Here is a 24,996-nt window from a genome sequence, read left to right as displayed (position 1 = left end):
GGCACAGAGTAAGCACTCAATAAACTGAATGAACGGGAGTCCGCAGATTGTAATGTTTAAGAGAGCTTTGGTAATCATCTTAGATTGAAATCCCAGCTCTGCCATTTCCCGACTGTATGATAAAACTTCTTTATGTTTCAGTTTCCTTACTTGTAAATTTACATTAATAATGATACCTAAAAAAAAAAAAAAGATTGAGTGCTTGACCCATGGAGGAGACTCACTAGCTGTATCCTTTCTGCTTTGGAATGCCACCTTTGGGGGGTGGGAGGTGGAGGGGACAGGGGAAGCTGGCCTGACTCTTCATGACCTGCCTTCACTGCCCCCGCCCCTTTTCTGCACCCACGGACATCATGGGCCACACTGTATTCTCGATTGTTTAATGAGTGAAACATCTTGCTGGCCTCCCCCTTAGATGACAGGCTTCGGGGCCAGCAAGTGTGTCTTTCTGGATGCATACAAAGCATTCTCCAAATGCTTGATGTAAGAATGACTGAGCTGGAGTGTCGTTTTAAAAAAAAATCATTTTCTCGGTTTGCTCATTCAATCAACACATATTTCTTACCGTCTAGCAGTCACTATTCTAAACCATTAACAAATTGGCAGTGAACAAAAACAAAGTCCCTGCCTTGTGGAGCTTACGTTTTCATGGCGACACTGATCATGAACCAGGAATGGCTGTAAGTGCCAGGTAAGTGCTATGGAACAAGGCAAGGGGTGTGGCGGTTAGATGGGGGACCGCACTGAGGGAGGGAGTGCAAATCGGTGGGGGGGGGTCTGGGAGGGTGGAGGCCAGGGCTGTGAGGAGAAAGGGCCGGCCAGGTGCTGTGCTCAGAGGGCAAGCAGGAACCCAACTCTATAGGGGCCCCCAAAGCCATTTTAAGGACTGGGTTTTTAACTCAGAGTGGATGGAAGTCAACTGATGACATAAACCACTTTTGTGTGTTTTTAAAAACAAACCAGCTTTATCCAACTTAGTTTCCTGAAGGTTCCAAAAACGCTGTTGAAACCATAATTGCCGTTAGGGCTTCAACTGAAGGGCTCTGAGGGGAAGAGTGATAAGACCTGCGTTACTTGTGTGACAGGCTCACCTTGACTGTTCACGGTGCAGAATAGCCTGGAATGAGGAGGCAGGGAGTGGGGTGGTGGGCAGGTGGAAACAGGAAGAACAAGATGATGGCGGGTGGGACACAGGGGCGATGGCCATGAGGAGTGCTTGAACTGGGGCTACACCATAAAGGCAGAGACAGTAGGATTTGCTGAGATGGGGGGTAGCGATTTTAAGGTGTTGGTCTTATTACTTCTCAGGTACAGTGAGGCCAACAGATCAGAGCCATGGAAGGAAAAGAGAGCTCATTACTTACAGTTCCCAAGGGGAGGGGGGACACCAAGCCACAGGGGCCACGCAGGGAAGCGCCAGGGTCGGTCAGGAGGCAGAGAGAACAGGTGAAAACAGGGACAAGAGGCTTGATTGTGGTTTCTGGGGGAAGGAACTGGCAGGAAGGTTTAGAATTAGCTTGAATAATTTCAACGGGCTCTGCGGTATAGGGGCTGCTTTTAGTCACCTGGTACCTGGCCTTGGGGTGATAGAGGCCTGGGCTCTTCTTTTAAGAGCCCAAGCGAGAGAGTGGCATGGACATATATACACTACCAAACGTAAAATAGATAGCTAGTGGGAAGCAGCCACATAACACAGGGAGATCAGCTCGGTGCTTTGTGACCACCTAGAGGGGTGGGATAGGGAGGGTGGGAAGGAGACGCAAGAGGGAGGGGATATGGGGATATATGTATATGTATACCTGATTCACTTTGTTATACAGCAGAAACTGACACACCATTGTAAAGCAATTATACTCCAATAAAGATGTAAAAAAAGAGCCCTGAAAGAAGCCAGTTGCAAGATGGGCTCTGGATTGGTTGGTTTGCATATGAAAGGATGAGTTGTTTGCTGTCTCAAGGAATTGGTGGTCCAGGGTCAGCAAGGCCCCAGATGTCAAAGCATCAGAAGAGAAAGACAGGCTTAGTTCATTGGGAAGTAAGGAATCCAGGACGACTCTGATCTTTGGTCTGAACAACTAAACGAATGGAATAATCACTGTGAACATCACGTCTGCCAGTCCTGATGGTTTTACCCTGAATCACCTGCACTCTCCCAGTTTTTATTTCTATTTCCAAAACAACCCATTAATTTCTTCGTGGTCCAGCTCCCCCTTGCGGTGAGCATTTATTCTCATAACTGTTTCTGACAGGAATCAGAAAGAACTTTAGCAAAAGGATGATTTGATACATTTTGAAAACAAACATGAAAACTGGGCTGATGTCTATTTCTTCCCATTATCAGGTTGAACTTTGTATAGACAAATGAAGACACAATTTCCAGGGCTTTTTTATTTTTTAAATAAGCCCAAATTTCAGAAGGTCTGATAGCACTTTTGGAGCTTGCAATAAAACTAAGTTGAACAAAGCTTGTTTCTCTTTTAAAACAAACCAAAAAAAAAAAAAAAAAAGCATTTTTAGGTCATGTAGCTCTTTAAAAGCACAGTTTTCTGCAAAACATGGGTTATGAGTTCACTAGTCCTAAATCAATCTTATCTTGTACTTCCCTGACCTATTATTTTATTTATTTATTATTACTTTTTTAAATGAGTCACCAGTGGGGTGGTGAAAGGGTCATGGATCACCAGGGGAAGTTATCTCCTAGTTAACCACATGCATGAACTATACAGAGGTAAATGGAAGCGCGTAGATACCTTCACTGACAACCAGCTTCCCGAACTTATTCTAAACTCTAGAATCTAGCTCCTGCCTGGGGCAGAGGAATATAGTTTCTCCAAAATAAGGAAATCTTAAGTAGCTTGAAATAAAAAGAGTCGTATTCAAGCTTACCATGTGAGTGGAATGTACACTGCGGGGGAGTATGAATGTTTATCTCATAACTACTGAAATTGGTTTCTAAAAGGAAAATATTGGGCTGGCCAAAAAGTTGGTTCGAGTTTTTCCCATAACATTGAATGGAAAAACCCGAATGCACTTTTTGGCCAACCCTATAATTTATCCCAGTAGAATTGAGATATTAGAGAAATTTCTTAAAATTTTGTTATATAGTAGAACCATTCAAAATATAGCACTCTAGTAGCATATGATCCAGCAATCCCACTCCTGGGCATATATCCAGAGAAAACTCTAATTTGAAAAGATACATGCACCCCAATGTTCATAGCAGTACTATTTACAATAGCCAAGACGTGGAAACAACCTAAATGTCCATTGACAGATGCATGGGTAAAGAAGATGTGGTGTATATATATATATATATATATGTATATATATATGTATGTATATATATATATATATATATATACAATGGAATATTACTCAACCATAAAAGAGAATGAAATAATGCCATTTGCAGCAACATGGATGGACCTAGAAATGATCATACTAAGTGAAGTCAGAAAGAGAAAGACAAATACCATATGATATCACTTATAGGTGGAATCCAAAAATTGATACAAAGGAACCAATTTACAAAACAGAAACAGGCTCACAGACTTAGAAAACAAACTTAAGATTACCAAAGGGGAAAGGTGGAGGAAAGGGATAAACTCAAAGGCTGGGATTAGCACATACACCCTAACATATATATAAAATAGATAATCAATAAGGATCTACTGTCTAGCACAGGGAACTCTACTCAAAACTCGTAATAACATATATGGGAAAAGAATCCAAAAAAGAACAGATATATGTCTATGTAGAACTGAATCAAGTTGCTGAACACCTAAAACAACACAACATTGTAAATCAACTATACTCCAATATAAAATAACAATTAATTAAATTAAAATTAAAAAAAAAAAAGAAATGCCTACTATGTTCCTGACAGACCTCGATGACCTGGGCTAGAGTCACATCCCTGGAGCCTGAGCAGGCTTGGGTTCCAAGGCTGGATTGTCCTGGGACTGAGGGTACAGGGAAAGATGTGCCAGCAAATGAGCCCTCCTTGGACCTGTAGTGCCTGGTGCCCTCTTCATGGGACCACAATCCCCAGATCCAGGCAGACTCTGGGCTGGAAGAGCTCTGAAAAGTCAGCTGGTCTCCAGGTCTCCTGCTGGTGAGTTTCCTGCCTCTAGCCTCCTCCCTTACAGTCTCCCCACCTCCAGAGGACAGCTCCCTCTGCAGTATGGTGTCCCGGGGTTGGGATTTGCCCCAGGGGTAAAGAGAAAGGGGGAAGAACTAATGAGATACAACCCTTGGGTTGTTTGTTTGTTTGTTTGTTTTTGGCCATGCAGCACATGGGATCCTAGTCCCCCGACCAGGGATCTAACCAGCGCCCCTTGCATTGGAAGCGCAGAGTCTTAACCACTGGACCACCAGAGAAGTCTCCTTGGGTGTTTGCTCTGGCACATACCACTCGAATTTACAACCCATGAGCACAACTTTCTCTAAGGCTCTTGTTGCCAGAATAACCAGAGATGAGTATGAAGAAATCCTGTTAACTTGTGGCCGTTTCTCATAACATGCTTACGGACACTTCATATTCACAAGGCCTGGGGGGCTGTAATTGACACCTACCCTCTAGAAATGTCCTGCATAGGGAATGGAAAAAGAATTCAAAACAGGGCAGACTGTCAAGAAGCCAATTTCAAGAGGTAAATTTTACTCTAACAATTCTGGATACTGTAAGTCCAAAATCAAGGTGTTGGCAAGGCTCAGGCCTCCAGAGGACAAACTGTTCCATGCCTGTCTTACGTTGTGGTGTTGCAGGCAACCCTTGGTGTTCCTTGGCTTGTAGATGCATCGCTCCAATCTCTGCCTCTGTGGTCACATGGCATTCTCCCCTGGGTCTCTGTCTCTTCTAAGGACACTAGTCACATTAGGGTCCACCCTAGTGACCTCATCTTAATTTGATCACATCTGCAATCGACCCCATTTCCAAACATGTTCACATTCACAGGTGCCAGGGATTAAGACTTCTATCTATCCACCTATCTATCTACCTATCTATCTATCTACTGGCCTTGCTGCACAGCTTGTGTGATCCTAGTTCTCGGACCAGGGATTGAACCCGCACCCCTGGCGGTGAAAGTGAGGAGTCCTAACCACTGGACTACCAGGGACTTCCCAATATATCCTTTGAGAGGGCACAATTCATCCCATAACATCACTCATAGCGAGGAAAAGGAGATAAAGCCTTAAGCTGGTTCAGGACAGGGAGTTAGAACTGAATGTTTTGCAAAAACCCAGAACCCAAGGAGTGCAGGGATCTTAGTCATCCTGGCAACTCCGCTGCCTGGAACAGGCCTGGCCCAGAGTACCTGTGTGCTCATTTGTTTAATTGGGCAGAGAAATAAATGGACACAGTGAAAAGAGAAGAGAGAGAGGAAGAGACTGAGGTAAGTTTGGAGAGGAGGCTTAAGAGAGAGACAAGACATTCACTCCCCAGGTCGTCACAGGCCACACCCATCCCTCCTGTCTCACAGGGGGTGGGGCGGGGTGGTTCTCATATTTAGATTCCCTCCTTGGTCCCTAAGGCCTCTTAAGTGTGTGACTTTAGCCCCTAAAGGTGAGGGAGAATTTGAATGGGTCTCCCAGAATTCAACAGGTCATCTTTTGTCCATAAGCCATCTTTGAGGTTTGTTTTCATTGCTTTTTAAATAAATGTGGGATGAGGTATTCCTTCCCCTCCACACTCCCAGTTCAGGGTGCTCCAGTTTGCACCATGATGCTGAAATGAATCAGGACCCTATAGTCCTTACCCCCCATGTCTTCAGCCTGCCTTTTGTCCGTGGAAAAGTTTTAGCCAAAGAATAAGTTTAATTAGAGAAGTGAGAAAATGCAGAAACAAAGGAAAACAGTCAAAGGAGACCAAATAATAATAGTTTAGTCATTAAGCATAGTCAAGGACCTTTAGTTCCTTCTCAAGGGCTACAGATAATATTCTGAGCCGCATCCTTTGAGCTGTCTTAGAGATACTGAAACCCCCATCAGGTGGAAGAAGTTAACTACATGACAACCAGAAGGTAAGCAGGACATAAGCTGCCACAATTTGAGAATTGGCCTCAAAGAAATGGAAACAAATCGACCCTGGAGCTGAAGATTAACCGTACTTAAGACAATCAAGATGACGCTGGTCAGACCACCGCATGACCAATTTCAAGAGGACTGTCAGAGCTGACGGTGCTGTTTCTGCACGTAGCCCCCTGCCTCTGCTTATAAAAGCTCTTGCCCACTGGTTGGGGTGGGGGTGAGTCAGTCTTTGGGGAGGAGTCCACCCCCAACCCACTGTTGCCAGCATCCAAAATAAAGCAAACTTTGCTTTCCGCCAATCTTGCCGCTGTATTGGCTTTTGAGTGGTGAGCAGCCGGACCCCACTTTCGGTTACAGTGCTGTGAGTAAGTTTTAAATTTTATTTATCTTTTATAATCAAATCATAGTCTGTTCACTCAAACACTTGTAGCAAGGACAGGAGCTGGTCACAGTATTGGGCACTGTGGCAGAAACAAAGAGAAAACATGCATGGCATCTGCCTGATGGAGCCCAGTTAGGGAGGCAGGTATGCTGCAAGTTGTGTGAGTATGCTGAGGGCAACCGTCAATTACAGTCTTGCTACTCCGTGTGGTCTCGCCACCCAACCATGCCTGCATAGCACCATCTGGGAGCCTGGTAGAAATGCAGAACCTCAATCCAGCTCCAGACCTAAATCAGAATCTTCATTTTAAGAAGATTGCTAGCAGGTGATATGTATGTACACAGGAGCTTTTGTCCAGGAGACAGAAATCACTTCCCAGCAGGGTGTCCAAAAATGGTAGCAGCTCAACCATTATCACCAGAACAAGGCCCTGTGCTGGGCACTGGGGACCTAGAGAAGAAATAAATGTGTCCTTGCCCTCAAGGAGCTTGCAGGCTAACAGGGTAACAAGCACAGAACCACACAACCTCGTCCTACAGAGGAGGTAGCTCTGAGATGCTCTCGTGCTAGGTGGAGGCATCATTTGTTCTAAGAAGACTCCTTATAAAGCATGAAGAGTTTATCCAGTGCAACACCACTCAATTTCCTGTAGGTTCCAAGTAACATAAGAGCTTTCCGAGGGGATCATCTCACACAGCTCTTTGTTCAGTGGCACCGTGCCTCTTTGAGCCTCCATTTTCTCAGCTGCAAAATGAGACAATTTGTAACTTTTTTTTTTGGCCACACTGCACTGCAGGCATGTGGGATCTTAGTTCCCCAACTAGGGACTGAACCAGTGCCCCCTGTACTGGAAGCATGGAGTCTTAACCACTGGACTGGCCAGGGAAGTCCCTAACCTTCCTGGCTTTTATTAGAGCAACAAAGGCACCTTGTGAGAGAGAAGGGCAAGTAAGGACTAACAGGAAAATTTACTGAATGGAAAAAAAGAATGCTGCTGGACAGTATGCGCACTGTGAAATCATGTTTAGAAAAAAAGTCCCACACACATACTATTTTTTAACATGTGCTATATATAAAGCTATACATAGAGAAAAAGTTCTGTAATAACAGTGACTTTCCTGGAGGGCGGAAGTAGGCCTTTATACACCTAAATAGCAGTTTATTTTCAAAGAAATGTACTACTTCTTAAACGAAAACATTTTAAAAGTAAGTGCATTGGAAATTGGAAGTAATGTTAATCCTGATTATCTGAGTGGGGTGATTATGGATGACATTTTCTCCTAATTATGCTTTCTAAATTTCCTCCAATGAGCGTGTATCCATCTGGGCCATTTGATTTGTGAGACGCCCTAACCTCCACCCCCGTCCCACCCTCCAGCCCGCTTTCTTGCTGAGTCTGCAGGTCTCTAGCGCCCTCTGCCGAAGCATCTCTACGTTTTGTGCTTTCCGGAACGAGAAGGTGTAGGTCAGTCTCCTGGGAGTCTTGTTAAAAGGCAGATTCTGATTCAATGGGTGTGGGGCAGGACCGGGATTCGGCGTTTTAAAAAATCCCTGGGGAAGCTGATGCTTGACCTCCCCCAGTGGCAAGGACTGAAACTGCTAGACCACGCAGAGTTATTCTACAACAGCTAGCACAGTACCACTGTCAGCCTCGGACAACGGTCCCGGAAGGCTTCCCGGAAGGCTCCCCGGAAAGCCTAAACCTAACGCGGCAGCGGCTCACCTTGGGGACAAGGCCGACAGGACCGCAGCCGGCGGCCCCGCCCCTCGAGGCCCTCGCGGAGCCTCCATTGGCCAACCCGCTGACGTAAGCCTCGCGTCACGTGAGGCCGCCGTCCAATGGCGGAGCGCACTCCGCCGGGCCGGTGGCTGGCGCGGGGGACCCACGGAGGTGTGGCGGAGCGCCCCGTGGCGTAAAGGCCGCAGCCTGCAGGCGGCTGTGTATGTGCGCCGTCCTCCCCGACGCCTCCCCCCGATTCACCCTACGCCTGCAGGCGCCGCTTTTGGGGCATGTTCAGCTACCCGTTCGCCGGCGCCGGTGCGTTTGGGACCTTGGCTGTCGCCTCCGCCAAGCTGGCCTTGGGCAGTGACGTGGAGCTACAGCACGGCTGTGGCGGCCGGCAGGTGGGGCTGGGTGGAGGAGGGGCGCTGCGGGGCTGCTGGGCTCCAGGGTGGAGCAGGGCTGGGGGCGCCAGGGCCGCCTCACACCCGGTGGTCCTTTTGGTCCCCTCGGCTGCCGGGCACTACAGACAGCGGGGTTAGGAGAGCATCTCTACCCTGGAAGTCACACCTGTCGACTCAAAAATATTTTTACAGCCTGAAAGTTGAAAGTTTTATTTGGCAGGAATTTTTAGGACTTCAAGCTGGGAGGCAGCACGTCCAGTAACCCTGAGAGAACTGCTCCGTGAGCCGGCATATACAGGAGTTTTGCGACAAAGGGCAGGTATTCTGAATGTCAAAAGACTGTTGTTAGTTAAAGAAAGACAGATATGGCAAGTTAAGGAATTTAGCGCTTTTGTATGTATGGGAAGGTGCAGGAGTCTGGGCGGCCCACTGAACTCGTTCCTTTGATATGCGCCTCAGCTATCTGGGCCAGTATCCTGTGTTTTCACATCCTGAGATTCCTCAGGGCTCACCTTTGTGAGTGGCTGCAGTCTGATGGCTGCTAGATGTCAGGTATTCTTTTCCTTCCTGAGTTCCCTCAGGGTTCACCAGCTCACCATGAGGTGGCTGATGACTGTGGCAGCTTCTGTTTATTGATATGGCAGGCAATATTCCATTTATCAGTTCCTCCTCTTGGTCTGAAATTCGACCAATATTTGGGAGACATTTCATGACCAATTTTTGTCCCATGGCGCTAGGAGGCTCATCCCAGATCAGGCGAAAATTCGTGTTGATACGCCACTCCAGGTGCTAATTTCTGGGTTAGGCCCTGTTGATAAAAGATTCTCTGGATCCTCTGTCTTACTAGTCTGTTATGATCCAGGAGATATTTTCCCTTGTTGCTTGTTCCCATACCTCGGATCACACTATTACAATTATTCTATGTAGAGTTACAATGTGATTTATTTCCTCGAGATGTTTAGCCATCAATTTTGTTGGAGGCCTGGTTACACATTGAGTACTGTAAGAGACAGCAAGATAGGCAGGGTATAAGTAATGTAGGTAGTAACACTGACAAGGTCATAGTGCAGCAGGGAGACAAATCATAAACAATTCGGAAACAAAGAACAAATTAAAACAATGATTAGTATAACCAGTTGTATTGGGCTGGCCAAAAAGTTCGCTCGGTTTTAAGTTAAAAGACTTTTTTCTTTTTTTTTTAACATTGAGCACTTACTTTGTGCCAGGCTCTTTTTTTTTAAATTTTTATTTATTTATTTATTTTGGCTGCACCATGTCTTAGTTGCGGCACACGGGATCTTCGTTGAGGCATGTGGGATCTTTAGTTGCAGCATGTGGATCTTTTTTAGTTGGAGCATACAGACTTTTTAGTTGCGGCATGCAGACTCTTAGTTGCGGCATGCATGCGGGATCTAGTTCCCCGGCCAGGGATCGAACCCCGGGCCCCCTGCTTTGGGAGCTCAGAGTCTTACCCACTGGACAGCCAGGGAAGTCCCGAGACACGTTTTTCATTTTCACAAAGAACTTTAGTGAACAACATATTCGCTAGCCGAACGAACTTTTTGGCCACCCCAATAATAAACCATCAAGTCCACAGGAGAGCCAGCTGGAGAAGCCAAATTCTGGAAGGATCAGGTAGAGAGAAAAAGATAAATGTTTCATCTTTGTTTATAAAGGTATGCTTATCAACTTGTTGTAGGTCATAGCATAAGAGAAAAGGTTTTTCTGGAAAACAAAAGTTAGTTCAGTCCCACGTAATTCATTCCCGTTGATCTGGATGAAGTAATCAGGTTTTCCATTAGAGTTTTGTCATTTGTTACCCAGTTCAGTGGTATTATCTGAAGGCTATCAGAAACTTATATTTGTTTAAAAGTTCTTTTTATGAGTCTTCTTGAAAATCTTCATTTTGTAAAAGCATCAGTGTAAAATAATGATTGTCTATAAAGGAGAAAACTTAAAAGAGCATGGTTAAAGATTTGAGTACAATGCAATTATCAGGAAACTGGATATTTCTGTGACATATAACATTTTAGAATAACTAGAATTATGGCTGATAACATTATATTAGATGTTAGGAATTTCATATAAATTTTGGAATAGCTATATTAATAACATCTATCCATACACTATAACCTAAGGTTCATCTCCCATCACTTGACAATGTTTTGAAGTAAGTTATCATACCAAATAAACTTAATTAGTGTAACATTCATCTCTGAGCTGTCTCAGGATGCTCCTTAAAGCACCCCACAGTCAGTTGGAGGCTAAAAGAGACTTAGTTAGATTTTGATATTTGGGAAGTTTGTTAAAAATATCAAAAAGGTTTTAAAACACAACAGGATCATAGGTCTACTATGAAACAATACTTATTCATTTAACCAAAGTCACGAAAAGATTAAAAAAAAATACAGATCACTTAAGGCCACAGAACCTCACGCAATCTGTTATCAAAAAGGAAAACTCTAAGAAACTTTGTTCAGCTTCCAGTGTTGTACTAGCTTACTTAACAAAATCCATTTACTTAATTAACTCCAATCTAAATTTAGTTAATCCTGACCATGCACAGAATTTTTTTTCCTCAATAAAATGTAATTCCATTCCTCATAACTAAAAACACACATTCTGCTTTCCTACTGTATACTGAAATGTTTCTGTTTTATTCCTATTAGCTTTAATTACGTGTTTAAATTAGAATCCTCAACTCTTTTTTTTAATTTAAATTCCCTTCGTGAGTAGTAACGTCTTATGACTCTTAAATAAGCATATTATACACTTACTGGCCATTTTGATACCGTCTTTTGTCAAAGAGGATCTTTCAAATCTATCGTCCTTTTTTCTTTTTTTTTTTTTTGGCCGCCGTGAGTCTTTGTTGCTGCATGTGGGCTTTCTCTAGTTGCGGCGAGCAGGGGCTACTCTTCTTTGCAGCGCGTGGGCTTCTCATTGCGGTGGCTTCTCTTGTTGCATAGCATGGGCTCTAGGTGCATGGGCTCAGTAGTTGTGGCACGCGGGCCCTAGAGTACGTGGGCTTCAGTAGTTGTGGCTCATGGGCTCTAGAGCACAGGCTCAGTAGTTGTGGTGCATGGGCTTAGTTGCTCTTGGCATGTGGGATCTTCCCGGGCCAGGGATTGAACCCGTGTCCCCTGCACTGGCAAGTGGATTCTTAACCGCTGTGCCACGAGGGAAGTCTAGAGTCCTCAACTCTTAAAAACCTTAATATCTAGTGAAAGTTAGGAAGTAAGCAATTACGATGGTCTTTTACATTAGCATTCATTATGGTGTACATAAATACCAGTGGTAATTTCTAAAAACATTTGGTTTTTTTATGGAGAACATCTCAGGGTGGCACCAAGCACTTTTATTAATAATCCTAAATATCTTTAGTTTTTCTATTTAGTAATTGATGTCTCAGTATCTTATTTTTTGGAAATTATCTAGCTATTCAATAAACTTGCAACTCTTAAATTAGCACAACTAGAACTTTACCAAGTATCTGGAAAGGTCATATTTTAAGTAGACATTTATAAAATATAATTATTTGTCAAGAGTTTACCCAAAGCTTTTATCTCTTTTACATCTAAAGTCTCATCATATCAAGTTATTTTCCTTGCAACAGATATAATGTCTTACTTGACTTTTGTTAAACCTAGGTACAATACAGTATCATAGTTAATGTTGATGACTCTAAAGACATGTCTATATTAATTAATTCAACAAACAAACTTTAATACCAGGTATCAAACTAATATTGAATATTTCCCAATTCATGTGAACCTGAAAGTCATTTTGGCCAATTTCTTTGTATTTAATTTGTAAGTGCTTTCTTTTAAATTAAACAGAGCTCTTTATAAATTCAATTTTGATAATACTTTCCAGAGGTAGAGATATCTCATACGTATAATGTATACACAGACATATAAATAGGCAAAACTAGAGATCTCATGGCTTCACTTCAAAACTTAGTTGTGAATCAGGTATTACAATGTAAACATACTAGTTTACAAAGAATAGTTGGAATATGTTAAAGTTGCTTGCTCAGATGACTAAGGCTTTACTATTTGTAAAGTTTGGCTGAGGGAGCATTCCTAGCAGTTGGAATTTTAAAACTGCCACTTTTGCAGCAGAAACTAATTGAGGCGCCCCCATCATGTTAGCCCTTATTCAGCCCGCATTCTTTCCACCCACTCAACTGGTCTCCTATAGATGTTTTTTTTTTTCCCCCTTCTCTTACTTGCTTGATGGCACTCTGAAAATGATTGCCCACTAGCTAAAGTTGTACTATGCACCTGATGTTTACTTCTCCAAGACAGCGTTCCCTAACACTTAGTTCCTTTGTGAGCATTTTTCATTCCAGAAAGAAGGTCACAGAATGATAACCCCGAGGACCACCAGAACCTGTTCCAGAACCACCTGGCCCCAGCCCTAATGATCTCAGTGTCTCCAGGAGGAAAGAAGAATGCAAGACTAGATCAGCCCTGATTCTTATTATGTACAGCCCTATTTTCCACCCTGAAACTATAAGACCCCTTCTTGTTTCCCAGGAAGGGGGGCACCGTCTTGAGGGTGTTAGCCTGCTGTGGCCCCCTTGGCCTGGAAAAGTAAGAAAGCTACTCTCTTCTGCTCCTCCAAAGCTGTGTCTCTGCGTTTCTATTCAGCACTGGTGAACAGAGGCCAGGTTTTCGGCAACACTTTGTCATTTTTAATTTTTTTTTTCTTGGTTTCAGGCCTTGCCTGATTGGGCTACCTAGGCTCAGTCTAGGTCCTGTGGCCTGTATATACATTTCAGGTTTGTAGAGATTTGCAAGAGAGACAGTTGCTTTTAGTTCCCTAAAGAACAGGCCTGTCACCTAAAGGATACTAAAAGATTGATTTGTCCAACTATATATTATATCAGTGAGAAGATTTCTAACTAAACTGAAGTTTACGAGTCCTATGTTCTAGAACTTTAGAGTTTAATTTATCACACCTTCAAAGGCTTGTATAAGGCATTCAGCAAAGACCTTCTTTCTGAGTTTACAAGTTTAAACCCAAAGAAAAATCACTATTTTTGTTTTTTTAGCCCTTGAATGGTAGTTCCCAGTTCTCACTTATTTTGTATGGCTCAGGTAACCCTATTGGTTTCCTTTAGTATGTTCAATTAATATTTTCCAAGGTGCAGATTTATATGCCTTGTCTTATACCACACAGGAGAAGCATTCCCCAGTGAAACATGCCTACCCCACAATGTAATTAAACAAAAGAGATGTAACCATCTTATATAAAGCCCATTTAAATATACCAATTTTATACACTTTCATCTGAATTCTGTCAACTTTTTTACCTTGAACTTTAGCTTTCATTAGGATCCAATCAACAAGTTTTGATCTTATAGGAGGAGTTCTAGAAGTTTTTCTTCTTTTTGTTCCCTGTCCATTTTATCTATTTTAATATAAAAGCTCTGGGATCCCCAGAAGGGGGATTGAGCCAGGGAACTCAGGTTCTTTGGCCAAACTGTTGCCCCAAATAATTGCTGGTTAGGTATGTCAGTGCAAAAAAAATCTTTTCAGCCCTTTAAATATATATATATATATATATTTAATATATATATAAATATATTATATATATATATATATATTTTTTTTAAACTGAGGTAAATAGAGTGGACCTCTTTGGCTTTTAATGTTGAGGACGAGTAGGGAGTCCCTTTTGGCCCATTAACCATAGTGTAATATCAAAACCATATGTTTTAATCACATAAATGTCCATTTTATCCCATTTTTAATAACCATCTAAAGATTTCTTTATTCATTTAAGATAAGTCCTTTTTAAAAATTTCCTTACAATTTAGACTTTCCTTACAAAATTTTTAAATCTGTTAACATTAATTATTCTGATGCTTTTATTAGCATCTGTAAGACCCATTGAGGGGAAGCAAAGACCACAAATTAAGCTTCCCAAACTAGTTTTTCTTTGTTTTAAAAATAAAGAAGTTCTTAGATTAGCCAGTAGATATGTTTCTTTTTTCCACCTTTAGTTTGATTTTTGTTTTTATAGGTATCAATAAAACAGCTGTTTACAATGAGGGAGCTCTAGATTCACCAATTTATTAGTTTCTCCAATGTAAATGAATCCATCACTTGACTGATCTCCGGGAGATGGGCAGTGAGCGGTGGCTTGAAGCGAGATCTTAGTTTCCTGCCCAGGAATTGGACCTGGGTAGCCTGGATGGAAACCAGGAATCCTAGCCGCTAGTCCACCAGGGGCTAGAGGCTAGAAACAAGGTTCCCCTTTCTCTTGCCCTCGTTGAAAAATGCATTTCTCAAGGAGGCAAAAAATGTAGAAACAGGTACAAAGTTTATTATTAGAGACATGGTACAACAAGTGGGAGAGCACACAGAGAAATAGTTTGTTTAGTTAAGACAGAAGCAAGGCAGAGATACACACCAGGAGAGAAAAGCTGTGGGCATCCCCCCTAATGAGGAATGCAGTAAAGAGGTGGTTAATTCATTTCTATAGGGCAGTTCTTCTGGGTCTTTGTTCACCTTTGGCCAATTATCTGGTTTCTTTTTCCACACCTGACCTGCCCTAGGACCTCCCCAACACCTCCCCAACATGTATGCACAACTTTTTTCACAGATGGATTCCAGCCCACAGGCCTATGGGGAGCCTTGGCATCACCTATTTTGGGGTGGTGCCCCCTCCTTACTGACCCCCAAGAAGCCTCCAAGGTGCAGTGTCTCCCTTTGCCCCAAGGATGGGAAACACGTGACCTCTTCATCTTTTACTCAAACAGGGTTTAGCCCCTCTCTGTCCCTGCCATGACTGTTATCTTAAAGTGTCCACAGGAAACAAAGTCCAGCTATTTACCTTGTTCCTGTTGTAATTTCTGTCTCAAAGTGCAAACAGGAGACTGGTTGTAAATATCTAGCCTAGAGCTCACCTGCCTCCTTCCTCAGGAAGTGTAAACAGGAGGCTAGTTGTAAATTCCCAGCCTGGAGCCCATCAATCTCCTGCCTCATGGCCATTAATAAAACATATATATTAATAGTGATTCAAACCAATAAGACACAAGAGGCTTCCCCATAAGAGTGGAGGAGGATGTCACCTAAGTAAAATCCAGAGAGTTTACTCTCAAAAATAGCATGGCAGAGGTCAAGTTTTCAAAACAAGTACATACACATTTATACACACAGAACATCCTAGGAAGATCAGGTAGAATATTTACATCTCAAAGACATAGGAAGAGAAATGCGAGTTCCCCCCTAGAAGGCCTTTGTTTAAAATCAGAATTCTGAAAAGATATTTTTACCAAGCTGGCTTTTTAAACTTAATGTAAATTGACTGTGTACACAATAAAAGAGCCCCCTCATTTTTAGGGCGAGATTTCCTTTAATTTCCAATTAAGTAAGTACTTGTGTTTTTGTACATACATAAACCTGGCTGGTGTATCTGTTGTAGGCTGGCAATCTGTTGTTCCTCTTTTGTTGTTTTGAAAACTTTATTTCCCATTCTGAGGTCGATTTGTCAAAATAAAATTGCTAGTGAGGATCGTGTGGTGGGCCAACGTGCTGCTTGAGAGCTTAACTCCTCTAGGTTTTTCCCCAGAGCTGTTTCAGCGCCCTCTTACGTGTCTCGGGTTCTCCCAGTGGCATATAAGACTACCGCGGGTGCTCAGATCATGGAATGGCCAGTTCTTATTCATGTCCCCAGTTGAGCAGGTTGTTAATTAAATGAGTGGGTTTCCCTATAGGGACAAATGCACGGCATGAGGCCTTGCCTCCACTGCTCCTGCAACTTTTTCAGTCGCCTTGATCTCAGGCGGCCTCAGCCTGCAGTGGCTTAAAGCAGGATTTTGGTTCCCAGCCAGAGATTGAGGTCAGGTCATGGCAGTGAGAGCTCTGACTCCTAGCCACCAGACCACCAGGGACCAGTGGTCAGCGACAAGGCCCTGGCCCTGCTGCTTTGCAGAAAAGAATTCCCATAAAGACGTAAAGGAGTGAAACAAGTAAAGTGTTTATTAGGAGGAAAAAAAAGAGTATAGAGTACATGTGGATAGACACACGGGCGGACTCAGAGAGTCATGCCCATGTGGTAGTTTAAATCATATACATGGGGCATTTCTTCTGGGTTTCCTCTGGCCAATCATTTTGATTTGCCTGGTTCACATATTTGGTATATCTCAGGATCCTCCCAGGTGTGTGCAGGCATCTCTTAGCCAAGATGAATTCCACCGAAGAGGTCTATGGGTAGTTGGCATCACTTATTTTGCAGTGGCGCCCCGTCCATTTTTGACCTCCAAGGAGCATTGTAGTTGGGAAGGTTTCCTTGACTTCAAGAATGAGAAATATGTGTTGTCTTATTTTCTATCTGGGCAGGGCCCAGCCTCCTCTCTCAATTGTCCTGCTATTCTCATCTTGGAGTATCCGTCCACAGGAATGAATCTCCAATTGCTTACCCTGGGGGGACCCATCTACCTCCTGCCTCAGCTTGAGAAAGCTGTTGCTGGCCAGGAGGAAAGAGTCCCTTCTTTTGGAGCTCAGAAGCTCTCATAAGATTTCAGTTTTATTTCGACAAGCTCTATTAAGGTAGCCAATTCAAGGAAAAATGACAGGGCAGTCTTCTCCCTAATTACTCAGTCCCACCTTACTCAGTTTTTAACTGAGCAAAGTCTTCCCAGTCTTTAAACTGAGGATAACCACTCAGTATCTAAACTGAGGCTTCCCAGTGCCTTTCACTGAGGATAAGCCACTCAGGGTCTAAACTGAGCAAAAGCTTCCCAGTCCTTCGACTGAGGTTAACCCAGGTATCTCTTCTTGAAACTAAGTTTCAAGGATAACCTATTCCCCCACAGAATAAAACTTAGAATCCTAAACTGTCAAATGAAAAAAAATGCACAACGTGAGAGATGTGAGTTAAGTTTTATTTGGGGCTGAGGACTATAGTCCGGGAGACAGCATTTCAGATAGCTCTGAGAAACAGCTCCAAAGAGGCAGGGGGAGAGGTCAGTATATATGTGATTTTGGTGAAGGGGGAGTCCATGCAATCAAGCACATATTTTTGCCGAAGGTTTCTGCTAGTCACCAGGAGCAGACATCACCATGAAGGATTTTAGGACTTTTCTAGATATGAGGAGATTGCAAGAATTGGGCTAAAAAAATCATCTCCTGAAAATATCTAACTACCTGAAGACCTATTCTGCCAGTTTTTTTCCAGAGCACAGAGTGCCTCATTTCTGATCTCCACCCTGAACTCCTTTCAGGGGGTGTTGGAGGTCAGCAGCTGCAGCAGTTCATAATTTAATCCTTGTAGACGTAGATGGCAAGTACCCATTTGTAGGTGACACAACCAATAACGGGAGAACCAGGAGAGACTCACCCAAATTCATCTGGACTCCCCAAGGAGGTGGATGGGTATAAGAGGCCTCTGCTGGTACCAAGGCTCCGGATCCTCGTAGAGTTCAGGTGTAGGAGAGGAATCTGCTCTGGTCCCTTTGTTGGTGGGCCATAACTGTCGACTAAAAAAATATTTTCATAACCTAAAAGTTGAGAGTTATGTTTTTTTGTTTGTTTGTTTTTGGGTTTTTTTGCAGTACGCGGGCCTCTCACTGCTGTGGCCTCTCCCATTGCAGAGCACAGGCTCCGGACGCGCAGGCTCAGTGGCCATGGCTCACGGGCCCAGCCGCTCCGCGGCATGTGGGATCCTCCCGGACTGGGGCACGAACCCGTGTACCCTGCATCGGCAGGCGGACTCAACCACTGCGCCACCAGGGAAGCCCGAGAGTTATGTTTTATTTGGCAGGAATTTTTAGGACTTCAAGCCAGGGACTTACCTAACCCTAACGCTAAACCCTAACCCTAAGCCTAACCCTAATCCTCTGGGCTCGCTGTAGGGAGTGGCTGCAGTCTGACGGCTGCTGGATAGCAGGTATTCTTTTCCTTCCTGAGCTCCCTCAGGGCTCACCAGCTCACCATCTGATGGTGGCTGCAATCGCTGATGACCGTGACCTACTTTGTTTACTGATACGGCAGGCAATATTCCATTTACTACGCCCAACCCTCATCTGGTGATGTTGGGGACTGTGGCTTGTTCCCTTACCAGGGACCTAAAGTCTGTCCTCCGATTGGACTAGTTCACTCTTGGGGAAGACACACACCTCCTACATCCACTCTCTACCTCTCATTTTAAGCCCTTTGTGCCTAAACATTTCTCTCCACGTGACTCCTAAGGTGAGAAGCCTGTTGCCCATCTCTTTAACTGTGTAATTAGTGGGTGTTTTGACTGGTCTACCCTGATGCCAGAAAACTTGGGAGTTTAGGATATCCCAGGTATAAGGGAAGGCTGAGAGAGACGTTCTGGATATTCCCCTTATGCTGAGAACTCCCGAACTGCCTGCCCACGTCTGCTAAGGTGTACCTTTGCCTCTCCCATTCCGACTCACAAGCCAGCTTCTGCTTATTAAAGAGGCTTTATTGCATCTGCAACCCAGGGTCTGTCCCTGACCTGGACAGTTGACAGGCTAATTCTTTAGGTTTAAGCCTATTTAGAGCTAATCCAGTGGGAGCTTCCATCCTGCTGGGTGTAATTCTTGGAGTAAGTGGTCCAAAGCAAGACAAGTGACTTGAGCCATGAGGTTTTCTAGTCTTCTCAGTTGTGCAGCAGACCTTCATAAGCCTTCATACAAGCAGGCTGCCGCTGGCACATACAATGCTCCTATGTAAATTATACGGAGACACTCCTTCCTCAAGACACTATATATTCAGCTGCTGGAAGACTGTTACAAGAAATAAGAGTCTGAGGTTTAGATGGGCAACATCCCCAGAGGACGCAGCTCTGTCTGCAGGCAAGTTTATAAGTCAAAACCAAGCAAGAGGTCTGCATATTCTTTGTATAGGAGGGTTCTAAAGATCCTCACTTCTCGCAATGCACTCCTTGAAAAAGAAAGAAAGAAAGAAATCGGCAAGTTCTCCAAGTGACCCCTGGGATCACCAGTCAATTAGTCCCAGGTGTGGTTTCCTGAGGCATGTCTGTGTCCTAGTTCAGAGCATGGAGCCACACTGCCTGGGCTAGAATCCTGGCGACTGCCCCCTGCTGTGGCACTTTAGGCAAGTGACTTCATGCCTCAGGATCTTTATCTGTAAAATGAAGTTATGGAATAAATGAAAATGTACCTAAAACACTTAGCACAGGGCCTGGTACAGAGTTAAAGCTGAAGAATGCCCAGTGGGACTGGCCTGAGTGGGTTGTAGCCTGTACAGAATGGGGGGAAGACAACTAATTCATGCTTTACCTGATGCCGGGCAGTGAGGACTCTGCCCCTGATTTACTCATACCTCAGACCAAGTAATAACTCCTTGGCCCACTGGGACTGCACGTCAAGCATTGGTCATTGCGGGGTCAGTAAGGGACTGGTGTTCAATAGAACATAAAACTGGATATGGATTAGCATTTTACTTCTGCCCAAGGCCACAAGGCTGGCAAGATGGCCAAATATGTGTCTTCTCTGAATTCGTTTCAGCTGTGAAAGGGGTGTGGCATCTTCTGAGGGTTAAGTGAAGTCCTGTGCAGGAAAGCTCTGAGGACCCCCAGGCTGTGGTGGCCCGGTGGCTGCCAGCAGTAACCCTGACCCTGGGTGTGCTGTGAGGGGGTCTGCTGGTCATGTTGCTCAGGGCTGGCCACAGCTGCAGTGACACGTTCTTCTGCAGGCGGACGTGGGCCTGTGTGTCTTAGGTATTACTGTGATGGCTACCACCAGTTCCCTGATGTGAATGTGCTTTAGCCAGGGCCTCGGCTTCTCCATGTCTTCGGCCATTGCCTCTGTCATGGTGACTTTTTCAAATGTCCTCAGCTCGGTGAGTAGCCTGAGCGTACGGTCCCTCCGTCCCAAACCTGGGTTCTGGGAGGGTTCTTGGTGGGTCGTCCTTGGGCAACCCCTGCTTTCCCACATAGGAGGAGGGACAGGAACTGAAGCAGAGGTTGGGCTGTGGCTTGACCCCTGGTGGCTGTTCTTCCAATCTCTCACACTTGGAGGAATTCTCAAGTTGGGTGGGGATGAAGTCCAACTGTCAAAAGCCTACTTGTTTGCTGCTCCTCAGGGGTCTGTGAACTGGGGCATGAGACGTGGAGGGTCCAGGTTCTTCCCTCCCAGGTGAGGCTGAGCGAGTCAGCCCTGCAGTCCAGGCAGGGAGGACTTGCTGGGCCAGCTGTGTGCTAGGCCTAGCGGCCAGCCTCTGCTGGGCTTTCTTATTATTTTTTCTCAAATGGTTTTTCTTTTTTTTTTTTTTGATAGGTCTTTATTGGAGTGTAATTGCTCCATGATACTGTGTTAGATTCTGTTGTACACCAAAGTGAATCAGCCATATGCACACATATGTCCCCATATCCCCTCCCTCTTGAGACTCCCTCCCACCCTCCCTATCCCACCCCTCTAGGTGGTCACAAAGCACCGAGCTGATCTCCCTGTGCTATGCGGCTGCTTCCCACTAGCCATCTATTTTACATTCGGTAGTGTATATATGTCCATGCTACTCTCACTTCACCCCAGCTTCCCCCTCCCACCCTGTGTCCTCAAGTCCATTCTCTATATCTACATCTTTATTACTGCCCTGCAACTAGGTTCATCAGTACCATTTTTTTTTTTAGATTCCATATATATGCGTTAGCATACAGTATTTGTTTTTCTCTTTCTGACTTACTTCACTCTGTATGACAGACTCTAGGACCATCCACCTCACTACAAATAACTCAATTTCGTTTCTTTTTATGGCTGAGTAATATTCTGTTGTATATATCTGCTGGGCTTTCTTGTGCTTTGCTGGGGTCCGATGCCGTGAGGAAGGTACCCTCCCCACTTCTCCAGGTGAGATATGCTGAAGGTAACAGATGGGTTTCAGGCCCAAGACTTCCAGCTCCAGACCTTTCCTCCTGCCCTAGGAAGGCACTCAGCCACAGGGGAGTCAGGTGGTGCCCACCCACCGTGGTTGAGTCCTGTGGGCATGTGCCCACCCAGCCTCTTAGCTGTCTCTGTCCCGCAGGTCTTCCTGGGCTTTGTGTCGTATGGAGAGTGCCAGGAGGTCCCGTGGTGAGGAGGAGTGTTCCTCATCCTGTGCAGACTCACCCTGATCCACAGGGAGCTCCCACCACCCCGGAAGGCCCTTCCACACAAGCGGCAGTAGCACCCGCGGGCTGGGTGGACCCACTGGAAAGACAGTGATGGCGGCTCAGGCTCGGGTTGGTGTGTGGTGACCGCTTCCCAGGGCGATCTGTGTGCTCAGCCTTCTGACCCTCAGCCAAAGGGAGATGCTTCCCAGGGAAGCAGGCCCGTGACTGAGCCGCCTTGCAGGGGACAGCTCCGGCTTCTGTCAAGGGAGGTACGTCACACCGGTGTCCTGCCCAGAGCCTTCTCTGTCCGTCCGCACCATGCTGTTGATTCTCACACTCTCCGGCCCACCCTGTGAGCCTTGGCAGGGGCCGGAGACCCCGGGGTTGGTCGGCTTCCTGTATGGACTGCAGTCCCGTTGCCTAACAAAGGCCAGTCACGGAATGTTGGAATCAGTGACTGGTTGGGCTTTCAACACCTTCACACCAGTGTGGCAGGCCATCAGCGTCATGCTTCTGTATTACAGCAAGAGAAGGAAAACTACATTAATAAATACTTGTTTTGTAAGTTACAAGTGCCAGGTGTGGAATCTTCATTCTTTCCTACTTTTTTTTCCTCTCCTAATTTTTCAGAATTTGCACAACCAGGATGAGCTGCAATTCTGGGTGGGGAGTTGAAAGCCCACCCCCGTTTCCAGGTCAGGGGCTTGGCTGCTCTCTGCCTGCCTGCGTGGTTCCTTCCGGACCTCACTCAGGCTGGTGCTCTTCAAATGCAAGAGTGTCTGGGCATTCTCTTGGTACTCGAGGAGAGAAGCTGGATCGCACTTTGGGGACCTAGTTTTAGTTTACTTATCAGGAAAGGAAACTGGCCCAGGGGTTGCTCCTGCCCCCCTCATTTTACCATTGTGCCTCTTCTGTCCTTTGGTCATGACGTTTGCTATCTTACACCAGGCGAATGTAAATCAAAACGGTCTGTTTGCGGCCTGCACCCTTTCCCAGTGTGTCGCTTCAAGTGCAATGCTCACCCGCTCTAATCCCTTGGGGTTCCCCTGATTGTCTGAGGGTCCTCTCAGCTCTGCTGAGCCTGACTGCGGGGCCAGATCTCCTTCCACGTTTCCTGCAGGAGAGAGGGACTTCTTAGCCATGCCGCGGTGGGGAGAGAAGGGTCGTGTCCCGGCTGGCCCCTCCTCCCCACGCACATAGCACTCCTCCATTGCTCGCTGCAGTTGACAGATGAGTTTTCCAGAGCCGTTCCCTGGCTCCTAGCCACTGGGCTCGGGACCAGCCCCGCTCTCCCGCTGCTCCCTTGTTGCCTCTCTCACTCCCACACTCACCGTGCTTGAGTCACCCACACGTCTGGGTCTCAGCGGTTCTCAAGTCCACCATGGCCAGTCCCCTATCTCCATGCTTTTGTGCTTGCTTTTTCCTTTGCCTTGGTTTCCTTTCCCCTTCCCCTCTCCCTGGAGAACTCCTCCTCCTCTTTCAAAACCCCCAGGGTACAATTTGCTGCTCTTTCTGAGCTTCCACGGGGGCCAAGGCTAAGCAATGATTCGTAGAATGGGAATTTGACACACTGAATCCTCCAAGCCACACTGGGAGGGAGGTACTCTTGTTATTCTCATATTAGAGGTGAGGAAACTCAGGCTCAGAGAGGTTGAGTCATTTGCCAAGATCACACAGCTGATGAATGCCTGAATCACTGTGTCAGCCCAAGTCTGTGTGACTCCAGGGTTTGGCCCTTAATCCCTATAACCATCCTGCCTCCTACATCAGCACGTTAAAGCCCCACAGAGGTCCTGTGGAAGAGGACCATGTTTTACAGTGTCTAGTAGCGTTTCCCAAGTCTCAGATCTCTGTTTATTTACTTATTGATTTTTTATTTTTGGCTGCGTTGGCTCTTCATTGAGGTGTGCGGGCTTCTCATTGCGGTGGCTTCTCTTGTCGCAGAGCAGGAGCTCTAGGCGCACCGGCTTCAGTAGTTGTGGCACGCAGGCTCAGTAGTTGTGGCTCACGGGCACTAGAGCGCAGGGTCAGTAGTTGTGGCACATGGGCTTAGTTGCTCCGTGGCATGTGGGATCTTCCCGGACCAGGGCTCGAACCCGTGTCCCCTGCATTGGCAGGTGGATTCTTAACCACTGCGCCACCAGGGAAGTCCCTTAATTTCTTCTTTTCTGCAGCCATTCACAGGTGGGCAGGGTCAGATTGTCTCCCTGTGAGCTGAACAAAGGCATTTTAGTTTAATATTCAGGCAGAGGGACAGTGTTCCCTGAGGCAGGCCATTGTTTATGATTATAATAACAAAAGCAACAAAAAGCAAAATTTAAAGTCAAAGAAATAGATCCAACATGGGGTCAGATTTTGCTCTTCCCTGTTACAGTTCTATTTTTAAAATGTTAATTTAGTAAAGTCACAAGTATAATAAAAATCCATACATTTGCAATCCTGAGACGATATTTATAAAAATGCTACCCTGTATTTTTTTTTGCACAAGGTTCTTTACTCGGCAGACAAAACACACACTGATTCTCATGGTTTTCATATACGTGGATTGCAATATGTAAATATATGGAGATATATTTAGGAGTAAGAAAACTGAGAAGTAAGAACGTGTGTGTATACATAGCTTTAGAAATACTTTAGAAATATTGGATCACAACTGGTCATTTCAAAATTGTGGATGAATTACTGACTAAGGAAACTTACAGATTTGTAATGTGAATTTATTTTGTCTTACATTGAATTGATTTATTTCATATCTCCTGAGTCATGATTTGAGATGCTCCCCATGCAGATCCTATCTTGTTTAGTTGCCTGTTCATCATGAAAAACCCAGTTTATGTTTATTTGTCCAAAATTCATGAACCATTGCTTTTATGATATTCTCAGGCACTTTAAGAATGCTTTTCATTAAATGTACTAGTGTTCAGAAATTAATTTGAAAATGAGGGTAATTCCACAGGGAGAATATTATGTTGATTTTGTTTAATTAAGAGTTCATTACTTTCCTCTTAATTAGAGAGAAACGGTAAGACAACTTTTCTTCAGTTATTGTTTCTTCCAATTCTTATAAGTGACATTATCAAAATTATCCACTTTACTGTGACAAGTTGAGCAGGTGAAAACCTGGAGAATTCCTAAGTCATGGGGCTGTTTAGGCATTTATATGGAGTGAACAAACACACATGACAGTGATGGATGTATAGTAGATACTGTATAGTTAGGAGAAAAATATTCCAATTGAGTAATGCTGTAGCATGAGGTAAGAGACAGAAAATGGATTAAATGTAGAATTGCATAAATCCTGCATGTGGAGAGAGGATACCTGTTCTCTGGTTGCACAACTGACACTCTGATCTTAGGAGAAAAAATCTAATTTCCTAATTATCTCC

The 24,996-nt window shown here is 44.8% G+C and overlaps 1 pseudogene; it reads left to right on the top strand.

Annotated features, from left to right (window-relative positions):
• The first annotated feature begins 6,124 nt into the window (after positions 1–6,124).
• On the top strand, positions 6,125–21,684 carry LOC132489158 (transmembrane protein 42-like; annotated as a pseudogene).
• The last annotated feature ends 3,312 nt before the right edge of the window (positions 21,685–24,996 follow it).

This window comes from Mesoplodon densirostris, chromosome 1, assembly GCF_025265405.1.
Source record: "Mesoplodon densirostris isolate mMesDen1 chromosome 1, mMesDen1 primary haplotype, whole genome shotgun sequence".
NCBI lineage: Eukaryota > Metazoa > Chordata > Mammalia > Artiodactyla > Ziphiidae > Mesoplodon > Mesoplodon densirostris.
Note: the sequence above shows the minus strand (reverse complement) of the source record. Positions and strands in the feature narration are given on the sequence as shown.